The 17,324-nt window shown below is 49.5% G+C and overlaps 1 protein-coding gene across 7 annotated transcripts in view; it reads right to left on the bottom strand.

Annotated features, from left to right (window-relative positions):
- The window catches only part of TMEM150C (transmembrane protein 150C), an 86,508-nt gene that overhangs the window by 29,218 nt on the left and 39,966 nt on the right, over positions 1–17,324 (bottom strand). The window lies entirely within an intron of this gene.

Here is a 17,324-nt window from a genome sequence, read left to right as displayed (position 1 = left end):
TCACACCTGGTGCCTGTCCTATGACGGGGAAGCGCTGGCCAGGCAGAAGAGAGTCCCATTCTGGGATCATCCCTGCCTAGGGGGGTGCCCTGGTCAGAGTGAGGGGAAGAGAAACCCTGCTCCACTGAGAGAATTGCCCCCTCCCCATATCCTGTAAGAGGATGGGGGAGGAGTCTCATGTAAGGGACAGGAAGAGGGGAGAGGTCTCACACATTGGGGTAAATTTACCCCAGCGTACTGGAACACAGAGCGGACGCAATCGTCTTCCACCGCACTGGAAATGGTCTCAAGTGGCAGAAAATTGAACAATAATCTCCAAAACGAAATCATTTACCTTCAATTATGGCTGTAATAGTGTAGTCGATTAACCGATAAGCAAAAGCGTATAGGTTAATGCTATAGACCACACGCATTTCCTCCCTCCCCCCACACCAGTACATTTTAGCAGGCTGGCCAGCAGCCTGGCTCTGTCCTGGCTTGCGTTGGGTCCAGGACCTCCCCCTGCTGCAGTTCTGCATTTAAAGTGTATTAGGAGCTGGACAGGCGGGCAGCCCAGCTCAGTCCCGACTTGCACCGAGTCCGGGATCTCAGACCTCTCCTGGACAGGGGCTGCTGCCACCCTGCACTGGCTCCTGGAAGTGGCTGGCATGTCCCTGCAGCCCCTGAGAAAGGCAGAGCAGGGGGTCGCCACATGCCGTCCTTGCCTGCAGACACCACTCCTGCAGCTCCCAGTGATCAGTAATGGGGAACCATGGCCAGTAGAAGTTGTGGGCTCAGTGCCTGTAGGTGAGGGGCAGCACATGGTGCCATAGAGCCATCGCTGTACATGCCAGCTGCTTTCAGGAGTGGTTCAGAGCCAGGGCAGGAGTAAGTTGCCTTAACCCCACTGTTCTACCACCCGGAAGCCATCTCAGTTAAGTAGTGCCCAGCCAGAGCCTGCTTCCTGAACCCCTGTCCCAACCTTGAACCTCCTCCTGCACCCAACCTCCTGCCCCAGACATGAGTCCTCCTGAACCCAAACTCCTTCCCAGAGCTTGCACCCTGAAATCCTCCTGTACCCCACCCTGGGCTAAGACCAGAGCCTGCACCCCAACCTCCTACCCCAGCCTGGTGAAACTGAGGGTGCATCTACACAGCACCCTTAGCTCGAAATATGCTACACAATTCGTGCTATGCGCTATTCCAAAATGTCCCTTAATCCTCGTGGAAGGAGGCTTACAGGGACGTCGGACTAGCACGCCCATTATTCCGAAAGATATTTTGTAATAACGGGTGCGCTGTCAAGATGCAGAATAGCTATTTCGGGATACCGGAAGGATCCCAAAACAGCGCTGCAGTGCAGACGTACCCTCAGTGAGGATGGGGGAGTAAAGGGGATGGAGTGAGCAAGGAGAGTCCTCAAAAAAGGGGTAGAGCAGGGGCAGGGCATTGAAGAAGGTGTGGGAAGGAAGCGGCGTACGGGTCTTTGGGTTTGAGGTAGATCTTAAATTGCACTTAAATTGAAAAAGTGACCTTGTGGTTAAAGAGGCTGGAGACCACTGCACTGTGACCTGCAATGGTGGTAGCCTACAAAGGCCGTATGGGGACTGCTGGCATCCCATAGCCTTGGCATTGTCCTGCCCACAGCTAAGGATAGACAGTAACAAAGTTAGAGACATCACTGCAGCTGCTGCGATTTAGCCTGGCTGGATTCTCTGTCTGCTCTCTGCAGCTGGCTCTTCTCTGTTGTGCATGCGGCAGAGACTGGGAGAGCCCATTGGAAGGGAGGCATTGCACTCCCTGATGGTCAGTCCCCAAATACTCCACTCTGTAGGCATCCAGGTGTTGGCTCCCATCTTCGCCTCCCCCTCTTCCCCCAAACCCAGCACAAGCTGGGAAAAAAATCAGTCTCTGAGGAAAAGGGTAAATGTTTCACATGAACTTAATCCCCCCCTTCCCCAGCTGGTTAAGGAGTAGCGTGGCCAGATAACTGGACAAAACATGACACACCTCCATGGGCAAAAGGACGGGGATTGGATCTGGAGTCCTCAAGGCTGGAAGTGGACAGCAGGTGGCATCTCCAAGCCCGATTAGGACACAGAGGACCCACAAAGACAGAAAACAAAATGATAGTAACTGGAAGAGTCATTGGGCCCACCTGTACCACAAAACTAACCATGTTTATGCACTGCTGGGGGATCAACATGTTATTACAGGGTTTGGTGCTGTCTGCATGGATTACACCAAAATGCGCAGTGACCAGAAACACACACACCAGCTGTTAACCCAGGGCTCCGTGGCTAGAACAGTGTGTGAAGGACCATCAGCACAGGCAACACCAAACCATAGCATAACAGCGTTAGTCCCCACGGGCAGTAAACATCAGTAAAGACAGTCAGTCGCCCAGGCCCTTGCACACCAAGAAGAGAGAGCTGTTACTTAGGACTACACTGGAACTGAAAGTAATGTGATGCAGCCAAGAAAAGGAAACTTCTACGTGACTTATCACAAAAAAATCTAGCTGCTAGATCTACTAGGGAGTTGAGAGTCCCTAAGGAAGAGCAGAAACAGCAGTCTCAAGAAACACAAAGCTATCTGGACAAAACAATAGTCAGTGTACAGTATGGAAACGTACATGAAGATGGATTAGACACAGGTCTTTTTCACCTGTAGTTTTTCACAAACACCAGCTCTGCCGCACAGCCTCTGCTGCAGCAAGATGCAGATGTCTCTGGGAAGCAGTTCTCATTTTTCTCCTGCAGCCCACAAGTAAATGGGGGCATCCAGAAGCATTGTTAGTGGATGCTGTCACTCCCATATCGAGGGACACTCACTCAGTGACAAAGTCAGTCCCACTCTGCTTCTGGCTAATCTACCACAAAGCTCCATTCATGCCAGCGTTTGATAGACCAGTGTGTACCAAAGGCTGGCTCAATGCTGCAAGACTGGTAACCGATGACCTCGTTCCTTTCCCTGCATCAAGGAAGCAGGTGAGCACATGCCACCTTCTATTCATACATCCATCATTGTCAAGTCTCATGTGTTTACCGCTTCTGCTTCTCTACTCTGTTGGCTCTCAGTGTTCCTTGTAACTATGCCAGGAGAATACAACCCTTGTATGGCAGAGGACATCAGGGTTTCTCGTGTTTTCCTCCCTGAAAAGAAACTGCAAAGTCAGATAGCATCTCGGGAACCAAAATTCTTCAGCCCCCTAGATCACAGGGAAGTGAAGACAGACAATGTTCCCCCCAGGAAGTTCTCCCTTCCTGCAGCTGGAAGGAACATTTGAGAAGGTGAACATGGTATTCTGTGGTATGTTCTTTTGTTGCGAACCTCATCTTTTTGGGGAAATAAGATAAAGGCCTGAACCCAATGCCTGCTGCAGTCAGACCTCTCTTGACTTCAGTGGAAGAGGCCCTCAGTAAAGAGTGCTCAATGTAACACTCCCTCTACAATACTTCCACAGACTGTTAATAGAAAATGACATTTGAAATCTTAACTAAACCAATCAGATCAAAAAATAGGGTCCCTCAGGGAAGCCAGTTGTTGAGAAAAATTATTTTATTTCAGTTTGTGAAAAGATCAATAGTGCAAACAATGTCAGTGCTAACGACTCCCATTCCTTGTACTGAAGAAAACCAGCACCAATGTAAAAACAGAAGTGCTGACTGACGCTCGGCTTTCAAAGAGCTCAGATCACCGAGAGCTGGATTTTAAAAAAGACGACAATACAAATCCATACAACCTGGTCACAAGCGTCTCACTGGGAATAAGGCTGTTAAAGTGCGATTACTTGGCTCACGATTAGTCGAAAAGCACCTCTGCAGAGCCACAGCAGGGGTAGTGCCAGAGGAGCTGACTCGAGACAGGACTGAGCAGTCCTGGCTCATGCCAGCTCCAGAGCCTCCCGCGCTGCGGCTCTGCATTTTAAATGCAGTAAGAGTCACTGGGCTCTTGCTATGTTCAAAATGCAGAGGTGCAGCGATCAGCACGAGCTGAGACTGCTTGTCCTGCCTCACGGTGAGTCCAGCAGCCCCTGTTCATGGCAGTCAGGGCTGGCCGTGGACAGGGACTGATTCCTGAGTAGCCCCTGGCTGTGGCCAGCCCTGGCCACCACGAACAGGAGTTGCAGGGCAGCAACAGCCCCTGTCCATGGGGAAGCCCAGCTCCCTGCTGGAATCCCTGCGGACAGGGGCTGCTTCGCAGCAGCATTCCCTATCCCCTCCCCCGGCCCCGCACTGCGTCTGATAGAGGCGGGGAGGGGGTAGGTGGCACCCCAGAGATGGTGCTGGCTCCCTCCAGCACCGGCTCCTGTCCCCCCGCCCCTATCTAGTCCCTGCTCGCCCCATGCTTCCTGCAGCACTTCTGCTTTTGAAATGTAAAAAAGCCCCGCAGGGCTCTCGTACATTTCAAAAGCAAAGCATCTGCAGTGGGAACCGGCGCAAGACCGGACTGAAGAGGTCCCCCTCACGCCATTTCCCGCTGTGCCTCTGCCTCCCCTGTCCCCCACTGAGACGGTGCTCGGGAGGGAGGGGACCAGTTTTACCAGCTCTCCCAGCACCAGCTCCTGCTCTCCTCCTCCCCCCCACACCCCGGTAGAGGCAGCGGAGGAGGAAAGCGGTGACCAGTCCAGTCCTACTCGACTATCTGATAAGCATTTGCTTATCGGATAGTCGACTAGCTGTGTACATCCCAACTGGGAACAAGCTTTCGAAAGTCTGTTCTGTCTGTTCCACTAAAACATTAGTGGCAGCACAACACTCAGCTCCTATCCGTGGAGGGACCAGAGGCTGCTACATGTTCCAGGCTGCTGCATTTCTAGAGCTTGCCTTTACCACTAACCACCTATGCTGGGGGAAATGAATGACTCCAGGGACTGGCAGGGGCAAACAGAGAGCTGAATCAGTAAGACCAGTGTCAGAGGTCCTAGGAGTGACAAGTGGCCTGAATTTCAGAGGAGCTGAACACCTGTGATTCTCACTGGCACCAGTGGAAATGGAGGTGAAAATCAGGCCAAAGCGTAGCAGGAACTGACCAACAGGCAAGCGCAGGTACAATATGAACATGCAGCCACTTGGGAAATTAACATAGGTACTCTGAGGACTACACAGCTTGGGCTTCTTTTTTCAGTCGTTGGTTTTAGCGCATGATGCTGCCTGGGGGTAGGACTCATGCTATAGAGGAGGTCAGTCTGATCCAGTAGTTCTGCCTGGCCTGACTCTCTGAGTCTAATTCTGTATGCACTTACAATTTTATGTTAGTGGAAGATTTACCTGACATTGCTCAAGTGCTTCAGGACATGGGGTGGGGAAGGGGGCGGTGTCAGGATTGGGGAGCCCAGGAGTCAAGGTACAGGGTGGGGGTGCAGGAGTAGGAGGTTGGGAGGTATGGGGGGTTCAGGGCATAAGAAGGGCCATACTGAGTCAGACCAAAGGTCCATCTAACCCACTAACACTGCTGACAGAGGGAGTGAACAGAGGGAGTGAACAGAACAGGGCACCATCAAGTGATCCCTCTCCTTCCATTTATTTCTAGCCCCTGACAAAGAGAAGCTAGGAACACCATTCCTACCCATCCTGGCTAATAAATATTGATGGACCTAACCTCCATAAATGTATCTAGTTCTTTCTTGAACCCTGTTAAAGTCCTGATCTTCACAATATCCTCTGGCAAGGAGTTCCACAGGTTGACTGTGCACTGCATGGAGAAAAACTTCCTTTTGTTTTAACGAGATGGAACGAGGTGTACCAGTAGTTCGAATTAGAAAGCCTAATTCGAACTACCTACTCTGTGCTACGTGTAGCCGCAGACACGGAGTCCGCACTAACGGGGATTTAAAAATGGCGGTGCCTGGCAAGATGCAAATGAAGCCTGGGATATTTAAATCCCGAGCTTCATTTGCAACTTCGGTTGCCTACATTAACCACCCTAGTTCGAACTAGGGTGGTAGTGTAGACATACCCTAACTTTTCCTTATTCGCTTTCTCCATACCTGTCACGATTTTATAGACCTCTATCATATGTCCCCTTAGTCTCCTCTTTTCTAAGATGAAAAATCCCACGTCTTCATATGGCACCCGTTCCAAGCCCCTAATAATTTTTCTTGCCCTTTTCTGAACCTTTTCCAATGTCAATATATCTTTTTTGAGATGAAGCGACCACGTCCGTACACAGTGTGGGGGGCTGCAGGAATCAGGGCAGGAGGTTGGTGTGTGGGGCTGGAGTGAGGAAGGGCTTAGTCAGGAGGTTGGGGGGGTTGGAGTGAGGTTTCAGGGTGAGGAACAGCTCAGGTCAGGAGACAGAGGAATGACAGATTGGGGGTGAGCAGGGTCCCAGAGCCCGGGGGGGGGGGGCTAGAAGGTTTAGGGGTGAGGAGTAGCACAGGACAGGGGATGGGGACTCAGAGCAGGAGTCTCCTGCTCCCATCCCTACATGCTTCTTCCAGACTCTGCAGCTCCACTCCGGCCCCAGGCAAGTCCCCGAGTCCCGGTAAGCTCTGGGGAGGGCGGGGAGGCAGTGAAGGAAGGAACGAGGGAAGCACCAGGGCCCTGGCAGGAGCCACTCAGGGGAAGGGGAGGGAGCAAAGCACCTGGGCCACAGCAAAAGCTGGGAGGTACACTCAGTTGTGTAGGGCCCCATAATTCATAAGGATAGCGGTGCACTGTCGGGTCTGGGGACCAGCAAGGGAAGGGGGGAGGACCCAGCACTAGCACAGGAACATTACCAGTGGCTGGCAACATTCAGAGCCCCTCTCCCAGCCAGCCACTGTCTTACTGGTACAGCTGCCCCGTGCTGCAGTATAACTGCCCCTTCTAGCAGCCCCCTCCCTTTCCATGTTTTGGAAAATAATCCTGTCCCAGGCACATCCCATTGTCCTGGCACAACCAAACCCTAAGCTGGCTTTAAGTTAGGAGAAGAGGAAGCTGTCTAGCAAATTTGGTGGTCCTGGCTCTTGTTGTTTAGGAGAAGTTCTTAAGCAAACGGACTCACAGGCAGATGGACAGAGACAGATGCACATTTCTAAAATACACCGTAGATTTCTGCCTTGTCTTCCAGTTTGCTCCCACAAACGCTTAGTACCAAATGCACCGCTTATTGCAAGGAATAGCCCCCTTGTTTTAAATAGAAAGTCACAGTATGAAAACACTACACCCAATGCTGGGTTTTTGCAGGATCAGAGCCTTAGACTAAAACTCTCCAAGGCACATCTAGCAGCCTGTAGAACTCACAAACAACAAGTAACAGAGCCGCTTCTCCCCAGGATGGTATGTCAGATGTGTTCAAGGGTTGTTGCCCACAGTGGCTGGGCTGTGAGATCACAATGGTCCTAGTCTAGTTCCAGCAAATATGCCCCCACATCACCACAGCCACCCGCACTGTAATTGGCACCAGAGTTCCCACTAAGGTGTGCACCCGTGTGCAAAAAATTCTTCCCCTGCCCACCTCCTGTGGAGAGCTTCATGGCAGGCAGCGGCTCTGGTGGGCAGGGATGGCTGAGACGGTGTGGGAACCACTGGGGCAGGAGACTGGGGCCTGCCACAGCCACGTGGAGGGGTAAGGCCTGCTCCAGTGGCCCAGGCTGCCACGTGGTGCGGTGGCCAGGGCCTGTTCTGGCAGCTGGGGCTGAGAACATACATGCCGCATGGCCGGGGGGGAGGGGGAGACGGAGTCTGCTCCAGCGGCCGGGAACATGTGTGTTAATAAACTGGGTGCCACCGTGGCACACATCCAAACTAGCGCACGTGACCTCAGTATTGGTGCACAAGCCAAAACTCACTCTGCTCATGATTGGAAAATCTTAGCAGGAACACTGATTGGCATCCCCTCAGAAAAGGGAAAGGTTGATTACAGATGAAGACAGCCCCCAATCCTAATGGGGGAGACAGGCCCTCTAACTCAGGACTAAGGTATATCTTCAGTGCTGCTTCTGTCTGCATTGCTCCCATTCTGTGGCTAGAGAGAAGGCTGTGCTCTCTGTTCATCTCTATCTTCTCACACACCGGAGTAGTTTGCATTTGAAACAGTGAAGGTGGGAAGGAAAACCCCAAAAGGGTACGTTGACCGATATTCAGGAAGGAGTGAGGGAAAGGATTTAAAATGTATTACATTCAGACTGCTTATTTCCTCCTCTTCTTTTGATGAGAAGCCAGCATGCCACCAGCCTCTAGCACAGGGGTAGGAACCTCTCTTGGGTCAGGGGTCACTGACCCAAAGAAAACCCTCACTGACCAGGGCCCCAAGAGAGAAGGAGGGAAAAAAATTCCCAGATGTGCCCCCCAACTGAGAAGCAGGACAAAAAAAAAAAAAAAGACACTTCCTCAAGTTCTAGCCCCACGAGGTGCAGGGGAAGGGGTGCCGAGGATCAGGGCTTACTCCCACGGACAGATTAACTCTTCGGGAGGCCAAGGGCTAGTGGATTTTGTGGGCCCCCTCTATACTCTGGGGTGGGGACGAAATGAGGGATTCAGTGTGAGTAAGGGGGCTGTCAGGGAGCAGGCTGGGGGCAGGGGTGCAAGGTCTGGGCAGGAGGTTGGGTGCAACGTCTGAGAAGGAGGTTGCAGGAGCCGGGTGAGGGTGCAGGGTCTGAGTGGGATGGGAGTGCAGGATTGGGGTGGGGGAATGGGGTCTGGGCAGGAGGGGGTGCCTACTTGGAGGGGACAAGTGGCTCCCTGCAGCTCTGCACACTATAGGGAAGCCCTCCCTGAGGGAACCGCCCCCTGCCACTCCCACTGGCCATAATTTCCAGCCAATGGGAGTCATGGGAGCAGCACCTGCAAGGAGCACTTCCCTACAGTGCGCAGAGTCACTTCCTCCCCCTGCCGGGGAGGGCTGGCCTATGGCAGGCATTGATCGGGTCCGTGAGGCTCAGGACTATTGATGTAAAATCTTGGTTAAAATGTGGGTGATGCTGACCAGTTACCCATTAACATCTCTACTCAGGACTCTCCCTGTGCCCCCCCCCCCCACATACACACACCAGTGCCAGCTCGCCACACTGCAGGGGGATGAGGCCAGATCAATGCAAGCCGGCCCGCACACCATAGGTTCCTCACCCCTGCTCTATAGGGTTTCTGTCAGCACCTCCAACCTAGTCAAGTTCCACCTCAATTAAAATACATTTGTATAATTTACATGGCAAGTTATTTTTGTGTCTCCTCTCCTCTGGAGATATTTCCCCTCATTCTCCCTTAGCTACCAGAGACTGACAGACAGACAGTGGGAGGGAGGAGAGGTAGGCAAAGATAAAAGAGCTACCCAAGGTCACACAACAGAGCAGTTGAAAAACTAGAAACAGAACTCAGGTCTTCTGGAAAGGGCACTAGCTTCGGCATCACAAGGCCATACAGGAAATTTAACTTCTTTTTTTCATCTTTCCCAGTTTAATAACCTTCCTTCTCCATCCCCATCAGGAAAGGGCTCAGGAAAATAGTGTGAACTGAAATAAATGCCAAAGCAGAGCTTAAATTATGAGCTACAGCTGGGTTCAAATTAAAGGCTTAGATGTGACCATCCCAAATATTGGGGGGGAGGAGTCAAAGCCAGGATCCAGAGCTGAATGTAATAGCTCTGTGCATTTCTAATTCATTTATCGCTGTATTAGCCAGGTGCCAGCTGCCAAATTAAGAGTAGTTCATTTCCTTCCAAAGAAAGAACTTTTCTTTTAAACATTGCAGATCCAAGTCTTCCTAGCTTTGTGCTGCTTTCCGAAGATGCTTGCCTTCAAGGACAATAATGTTGTGGGACTATTTTGCAGCATTCATTACTGAGGGACAGCAAACAGCGAGAAGAGTCTTTCATCACGCCTTGCAGGTGACATGGCATAAGTTCATAATGAATAATATCCTATTCCTGGACCACACGGGTGAAATCAGGAGGCGTTCTGTCATGAGCTGAGAAAATATTCCATCCTCCCTGGCTTTTTTACCACCCATTGAAGGGCAAAGCTCCATGTTGCCTATGCTGGCACAGAGAGGTTCTGAAATCACTAAGACTCCCACCTAAAGCCCAATGAAATAAACAAAAGGACTTTTGGGTCTTTTGGGGTCAGGCACCATGACCACTGGGCCAGCTTCTCAACTAAGGTGGCAGATTTGCCGTTCTTGGCACTGACTCCCTCCTCAGCTTCAGACACTTTTTGTCAGGCAAAGAAAATAAAAGGCCTTTGTCAGGGATCTGAAGGAAATGTATCTGTCAATAGGGTTCCTCACTCTCTTTACTGTCGCAGGCATCCTGCCATCACTGTTGAGCTAAATCTTAAATTTGTTCAAATGATCAAGTAATCTGCTTGGCGTTAATTACAATTCTTTTCCAGCTCCTCAAATGATTAAACCCCCATTCCAAATAACATACACCCTACAGTTACAGCATGCAGTTCACAAAATACACAACACTGTGCACTCAAGGTTAATTTCATACAAACCTCTCCATTTAACACACTGAGCATAGTTCAAGGCTCTTCCTGAAGTTGACATAGCCAGGAGTATGAATGTAAACAAGAAACCAAATTATCACATTAACAGAGCCGTACATCTTTTTCAAGACGGGAACGTGCAAAAGTGTTTTGAGGATCCAATTCAGAAACTGCATAATATGACAAAGAGAGCTGTTCCTGCCCTTCACAGTGCTGTGCTACTGACTGTTCTCAGGCAATGCAGATGCAGAACACTGATAGGAGAAAGCAGACAGGAAGCTGTTTAAATCATAAGAGGAATTCATGAAGAATTGATATGAATCAATAATGTTAAAATGGGAACAAACAAGGGTTCTTTCCAGAGGAGACACGTTACCTCTTCTTCTTTAAAAAAAAAAATCTATGATCACTAGAGCAAGGGATAGCCCATCATTACATTTTAAAAGACATAAATAAGAACATGACGTAACTCCCCCACAATCCACAAACGCCAACAACATACAGAAGGTGCAGAGTGTCTACAGGTTTATGCCATGTGCTCCTATGAAGAGTCTGATCAGTGGTTAAATGACAGAATGCATCAAACTTGTACACTGGTCAGCAAACACTGGGGTAAAAAGAAAGGGCTTTCTTCCAGTTCCCCTCTTCCCCTGGTAACTCCTTACACTGCTCACCCATGCCCGATTGGATGTCCCTCCACAATCCTCCAGCTTTGTTGTCTCCACATACCAATTCTCTTTAAAATGGGATCATGAAATAATGGAAGACAGCACCATCATATGATTTTTGGGAAGTAAGATAATTTTGGAATTATAGTATTGATGTTTGAGAAACAATAAGTATCCTTCATTCATTTATCTTTTGCTTTTTTCTAACTGAAATAATTTTAAGTGACTAGTTCTGGTGAAGCGCATCAGTCTATTTAAACTCAAGGACGGTGGGCAGAGCCTAAGAGAGACAAAGACCCACCCCTTTGGGTCACCATACCAAAGATTGATAACCCTACAAAATGAGGGCTTATATCTTTCCAAAAATTGGCACAGCATCAGTGAAAGCTTCCCCCAACTGTCCCACTGAGAACTGAAATGTATAACCTGAAGTTAAAGAGGAGTATAGAGCAACCGCTCTTTCAGTTCATAGACTTTCTGCTGAGACTACCAGCAAGAAGGGTACTCAGGATGGTAGTGTATGAGACACAGTCATAAGTACCTCCAGATCATCGACGTGTGACATGCTGTATGACACCAGACAGCCATCAGCCAGTAGGAGTGGAGGAATTTTGACTCTGCTCACATTAAAGTAAAGGAAAGCAGAGTTAGAAATCAGCACTGAGCACACACATTTGACCTAAATGTCAAATGGGGATTTTCATGAGAGTCACCAAGAGCACTAGAGCAAATTGCTAAGTCTTTCCCGCTCTAGCAAGTCTGTATAGCGGCTGGCCAGAGCGCTATTTCAGTGGTGCTGCGTGTGTAATTGATAAAAGCATTCAAATGAAAGAGGCTGCATAACAGTTATTTCATAACATCATCGGTACATTTATTGGTGATGCCCACTGAGCCATCAAATATTTTTTGGGATCAATTTAAAAGTTGCAGCTGGTTCTAGTATTGCCCTATTTGAGGGCTACACTCAAATCAGAGTTAAAACAGGCTTAAGAGACGTGGCTGGAGTATCAGGATAGTCACATAAGAGTTTGAAACCTGTGTTTCATAAGAGGCCTCACCTTTATGTCACTACCACCTCTTTCTAGGGAATTGCCACTTACAGAGAAGCCAATTCATGCTTCCCCAACAGCATTCCTACCTTTTGTTGTAGATACTAATATGTACATTAACATCCTTTTCCGATCAGAGACCGTTGGTGTGCAGATGAAATCAAATACGACACAAAACAAATCCAAATAGAGCATGACAGTGCCATAGGTGTGTGCAATGGCATCTGCTAAGGTTGTGCTCCTATCAGATCTTGTGAGCTAAGCAAGGCAGGGGGCCTAGTATGTAAGTGGATGGGTGACATTCAAGGAAAATTAAGTACGCTCTAAAGTGCTGGTGACTCAGTAGGTGGAATTCTATCCTCTGGGGAGACAAGATAGGTCTTTTATTCAACCAACTTCTGTGTCCCGCACCAACAGAAGTTGCTCCAGTAAGAGAGGGTATGTCTACACTACAGCACTAATTCAGACTAACTTAATTCAAACTAAGCTAATTCGAACTAGTGCATCTAGACCTAAAAACTAGTTCAAATTAGCAAAATGCTAATTCGAACTAGCATGTCCACATTGAGTGGACCCTGAACCGAGGTTAAGGATGGCCGGAAGCAGTGCCAGCAGGGCATCAGATTAGGACTTAGAGCGTGGAGCTGCTGTCTCAGGCTAGCCGAGGGCTGTGCTTAAAGGGACCCGACCCCCACCCCGGACAGACAGTTCAGGGGTTCCCCGCTCGCTTGTCTAACTCGATGAGGGACAGCAAAGCAGTCCTGGCTTGGAGTGCCCTGAATGCCCACACTCGGCCCATCACAGCACTCGGCCATCAGCCCGGCTGCACTTGCCCCAGGCTGCCATCCGGGGGGGGTGTCAATCCGGGGGCTGCAGGAGAGCTTCCACCCTAAGGAGCCCGCAGAGCCACCCCAGTCCTCCCATCGGGGGCTCGTACCCCAGTCCTCCCTCACATCCTTCCACTTAACCCTCCCTAGCCCCCCTTCCTGATGTACAAAATAAAGGACACGTGTGTTCAAAAATAGAAACTCTCTTTATTGAACAAAACTCGGGGAGACTGGGAAAAGGAGGTGGGAGAGGGGAAGAGAGAGGGTGGGAGAGGAAACCTGGGAGGAGGGAGCTGGAAGGGGAAAGCCAGGGGAACAAGGAGGAGGGGAAGTATCAAACTATGGTACACCATATCTTCAGTACTGTGTACAGATGTGATCTCCTCACTCCAGAAAAGATATTTTGGCCTTGGAAAAGGTTCAGAAAAGGGCAACTAAAATGATCAGGGGTTTGGAACAGGTCCCATATGAAGAGAGGCTAAAGAGACTGGGACTTCTCAGCTTAGAAAAGAGGAGACGGAGGGAGGATATGATAGAGGTCTATAAAAGCATGAGTGGTGTGGAGAGGGTGCATAAAGAAAAGTTCTTCATTAGTTCCCATAACAGAAGGACTAGAGGACACCAAATGAAATGAATGGGTAGGAGGCTTCAAACTAATAACAGAAATTTCTTCACAAAGCAAATAGTCAACCTGTGGAACTCCTTGCTGCAGGAGGCTGTGAAGGCTAGAACTATAACAGAGTTTAAAGAGAAGTTAGATAAATTCATGGAGGGTGGGTCCATGGAGTGCTATTAGCCAGGGGGTAGAAATGGTGTCCCTGGCCTCTGTGTGGAAGGCTGGAGATGGATGGCACGAGACAAATGGCTTGGTCATGGTCTTCAGTCCATCCCCTCCAGGGTACCTGGTGCTGGCCGCTGTCGGCAGACAGGCTACTGGGCTAGATGGACCTTTGGTCTGACCCAATACGGCCATTCTTATGTTTTTATGTTCTAAGCTCAGCGTCGGGGTCTCACTCGAACACCTTGATTTTCATGCAAACCTGCTCCTGGGTGGCCAGGCTGGCAGCTAGACCTATTTCCTGTGCCTAATGCGGAGGTCGTGGACGTTAGAGGCCTCCCCCCAAACCTGGATGAGGTCCACGATCTCTGCACTAGACCAGATGGGCGCCCGCCTGTTGCGGCCACAGGCAGGCTCCTGAGAGCCTCCAGCCTGGTCCTGGGAAGAGGCGGAGGGATGGGTGGCAGCGGGTGGCTGGCTCGTGCCGTGCCAGGTGCAGGGTCTGCTGGCTGGGTGCTGGCAGGCTTGTACCTGGCATGGGCACCGTAGCCAGACCATGCCCCTTAAGGGCTCCGGGGCCAGAAAGGGGCAGATGAGTTTCCCTGGTTGTGCCCAGAGTGGCCACCAGGGCAAGCTGGGGAGGGCTAGCCTCCCACTAGTTCGAATTAAGTGGCTACACAGCCCTTAATTCGAACTACTTAAGTCGAACTAGGCGTTAGTCCTCGTAGAATGAGGTTTACCTAGTTCGAATTAAGCGCTCCGCTAGTTCGAATTAAGTTCGAACTAGCGGTTTGCCTGTGTAGAGCCTATGAAAGTTAATTCGAACTAACAGCTGTTAGTTCAAATTAACTTTGTAATGTAGACATACCCAGAGAGATTACCTCATCCACCTTGCCTTTAATATCCTGGGACCAACATGGCCACCTGAAATCAGTTTCCTAAGAGCATTTGAATGCATGGTATTGCTGAAGGGGCCATCTTTAAGACAGATCCTAACCATTTGTGGTTGCTGTAAAACCCATCGAACTTTTTGTTAGAGCAGAAGTGTTAGCTGTGGTCAAATTCCAGTTTACATAGCTATATTTTATCTTTCATAGAATCTTAGAACCATAGAGCTGGAAGAGACCTCAGGAGGCCATCAAGTCCAGCCCCCTGCTCTAGGCAGGACCAATCCCAACTAGATCAACCCAGCCAGGGCTTTGTCAAGCCGAGACAAACACCTCCAGGGATGGAGACTCCACTACTTCCCTAGGTAACCCATCCCAGTGCTTCACCACTCTCCTAGTGAAATAGTTTTTCCTAATATCCAACCTGGACCTCTCCCACTGCAACTTGAGACCATTGCTCCTTGTTCTGCCATCTGTCACTACTGAGAACAGCCTCTCTCCGTCCTCTTTGGAACCTCCCTTCAGGAAGTTGAAGGCTGCTATCAAATCCCCCTCACTCTTCGCTTCTACAGACTAAACAGACCCAAACTCCCTCAGCCTCTTCTCATAGGTCATATGCTCCAGCCCCCTAATCATTTTGGTTGCCCTCTGCTGGACCCTCTCCAAAGCATCCATATCCTTTTTGTAGTGGGGGGCCCAGAACTGGACACAACACTCCAGATGTGGCCTCACCAAAGCCGAATAAAGGGGAATAATGACATCTTTGGATCTGCTGGCAATGCTCCTCTTAATGCAACCTAATATGCCATTAGCCTTCTTGGCTGCAAGAGCACACTGTTGACTCATATCCAGCTTCTCATCCACTGTAACTCCCAGGTCCTTTTCTGCAGAACTACTACTTAACTGGTTGGTCCCCAGCCTGCAACAATGCTTGGGATTCTTCCGTCCCAAGTGCAGGACTCTGTTGAACCTCATCAGATTTCTTGTGGCCCAATCCTCCAATTTGTCTAAGTCACTCTGGACTCTATCCCTGCCATCCAGTGTATTTACCTCTCCCCCTAGCTTAGTGTCATCTGCAAACTTGCTGAGGGTGCAATCCATCCCCTCATCCAGGTCATTAATAAAGATATTGAACAAAACAGGTCCTAGAACCGAACCTTGGGGCACTCCGCTAGAAACCAACCGCCATTCTGACATCGAACCATTGATCACTACCCGTTGGGCCTGGCCTTCTAGCTGGCTTTCTATCCATCTTACCGTCCATTTATCCAATCCACATTCCCTTAACTTGCTGGCAAGAATATTGTGGGAGACCGTATCAAAAGCCTTGCTAAAGTCAAGGTATATCACATCCACTGACTTTCCCATGTCCACAGAGCCAGTTACCTCATCATAGAAGCTAATCAGATTGGTCAGGCACGACTTGCCCTTTGTGAATCCATGCTGACTATTCCTAATCACTTTCCTCGCCTCCAAGTGCCTCAAAATGGATTGCTTAAGGATACCTTCCATGATTTTTCCAGGAACCAAGATAAGACTGACTGGCCTATAGTTCCCTGGATCGTCCTTCTTGCCTTTTTTGAAGATGGGCACTACATTTGCCTTTTTCCAATCATCCGGGATCCCTCCCGATCTCCACAACTTTTCCAAGATAATGACCAAAGGCTCCTCAATGACATTTGCTAACTCCCACAGTACCCTCGGATGCATTAAGTCCAGACCCATGGATTTGTGTACGTTTAGCTTTTCTAAATAGTTCCTAACTTGTTCTTTACCCACCACGGGCTGTCGATCTTCATCCCATCTTGCGTCACTTAGCGCATTAGTCAGGGAGCCCACCTTGCCCGTGAAGAGAGAGGCAAAGAAAGCATTGAGTACTTCAGCTTTCCCCACATCATCTGTCACTAGTTTACCTCCTTCATCCAGGAGGGGCCGCACACCCTCTCTGATCACCTTCTTCTTGTTAACATGCCTGTAGAAACCTTTCTTGTTTTCCTTCACATCCTTAGCCAGTCACAATTCCATTTGCACTTTCGCCTTCCTGATAACCCCCCGGCATTCTCAAGCTATACATTTAATCCCCTCCCAGGTCATTTGTCCAAGTTTCCACTTTTTGTAAGCTTCCTTTTTGTGCTTAAGTTCACCAAGGATTTCCTCTATAAGCCAATCCGGTCTCCTACCATGTTTGCCTCTCTTGCTACCCATCGGGATGGTTTCTTTCTGTGCCTTCAATAAGGTTTCTTTAAAATACTGCCAGCTGTCCTGGATTCCTTTCCCCTCCATGTTAGTATCCCATCAGATCTCTGAGGGAGTCAAAGTCTGCTTTTTTGAAGTCCAAAGTGTATATTTTACTACTCTCTTTTCTTCCTTTGGTCAGGATCCTGAAATCTACCATCTCATGATCACTGCTTCCCAGGTTGTCACCCACCTCTGCTTCCCCTATTAGTTCCTCCCTGTTTGTTAGCAGAAGGTCAAGCTGCACATGGTCCCTGGTCGGATCCTTCAGCACTTGTACCAAGTAGTTATCCCCAACATTCTCCAAAAACGTCCTGGATTGCCTGTGTACTGCCATATTTTTTTCTGAAATCCCCTGGGAGTTTCCGCTGATATGGCAGTCTTCACTTCCTACCTTAGACTGCTATGGCTATGTGCCAGTAAATAGCTGCCAGTATTACAGCATAAGCACTGTAGCGAGAGGTTCTGAATACTGAACCATATATCACTT

The sequence above is a fragment of the Pelodiscus sinensis genome, chromosome 4 (assembly GCF_052426305.1).
Source record: "Pelodiscus sinensis isolate ZL-2025 chromosome 4, ASM5242630v1, whole genome shotgun sequence".
NCBI lineage: Eukaryota > Metazoa > Chordata > Testudines > Trionychidae > Pelodiscus > Pelodiscus sinensis.
Note: the sequence above shows the minus strand (reverse complement) of the source record. Positions and strands in the feature narration are given on the sequence as shown.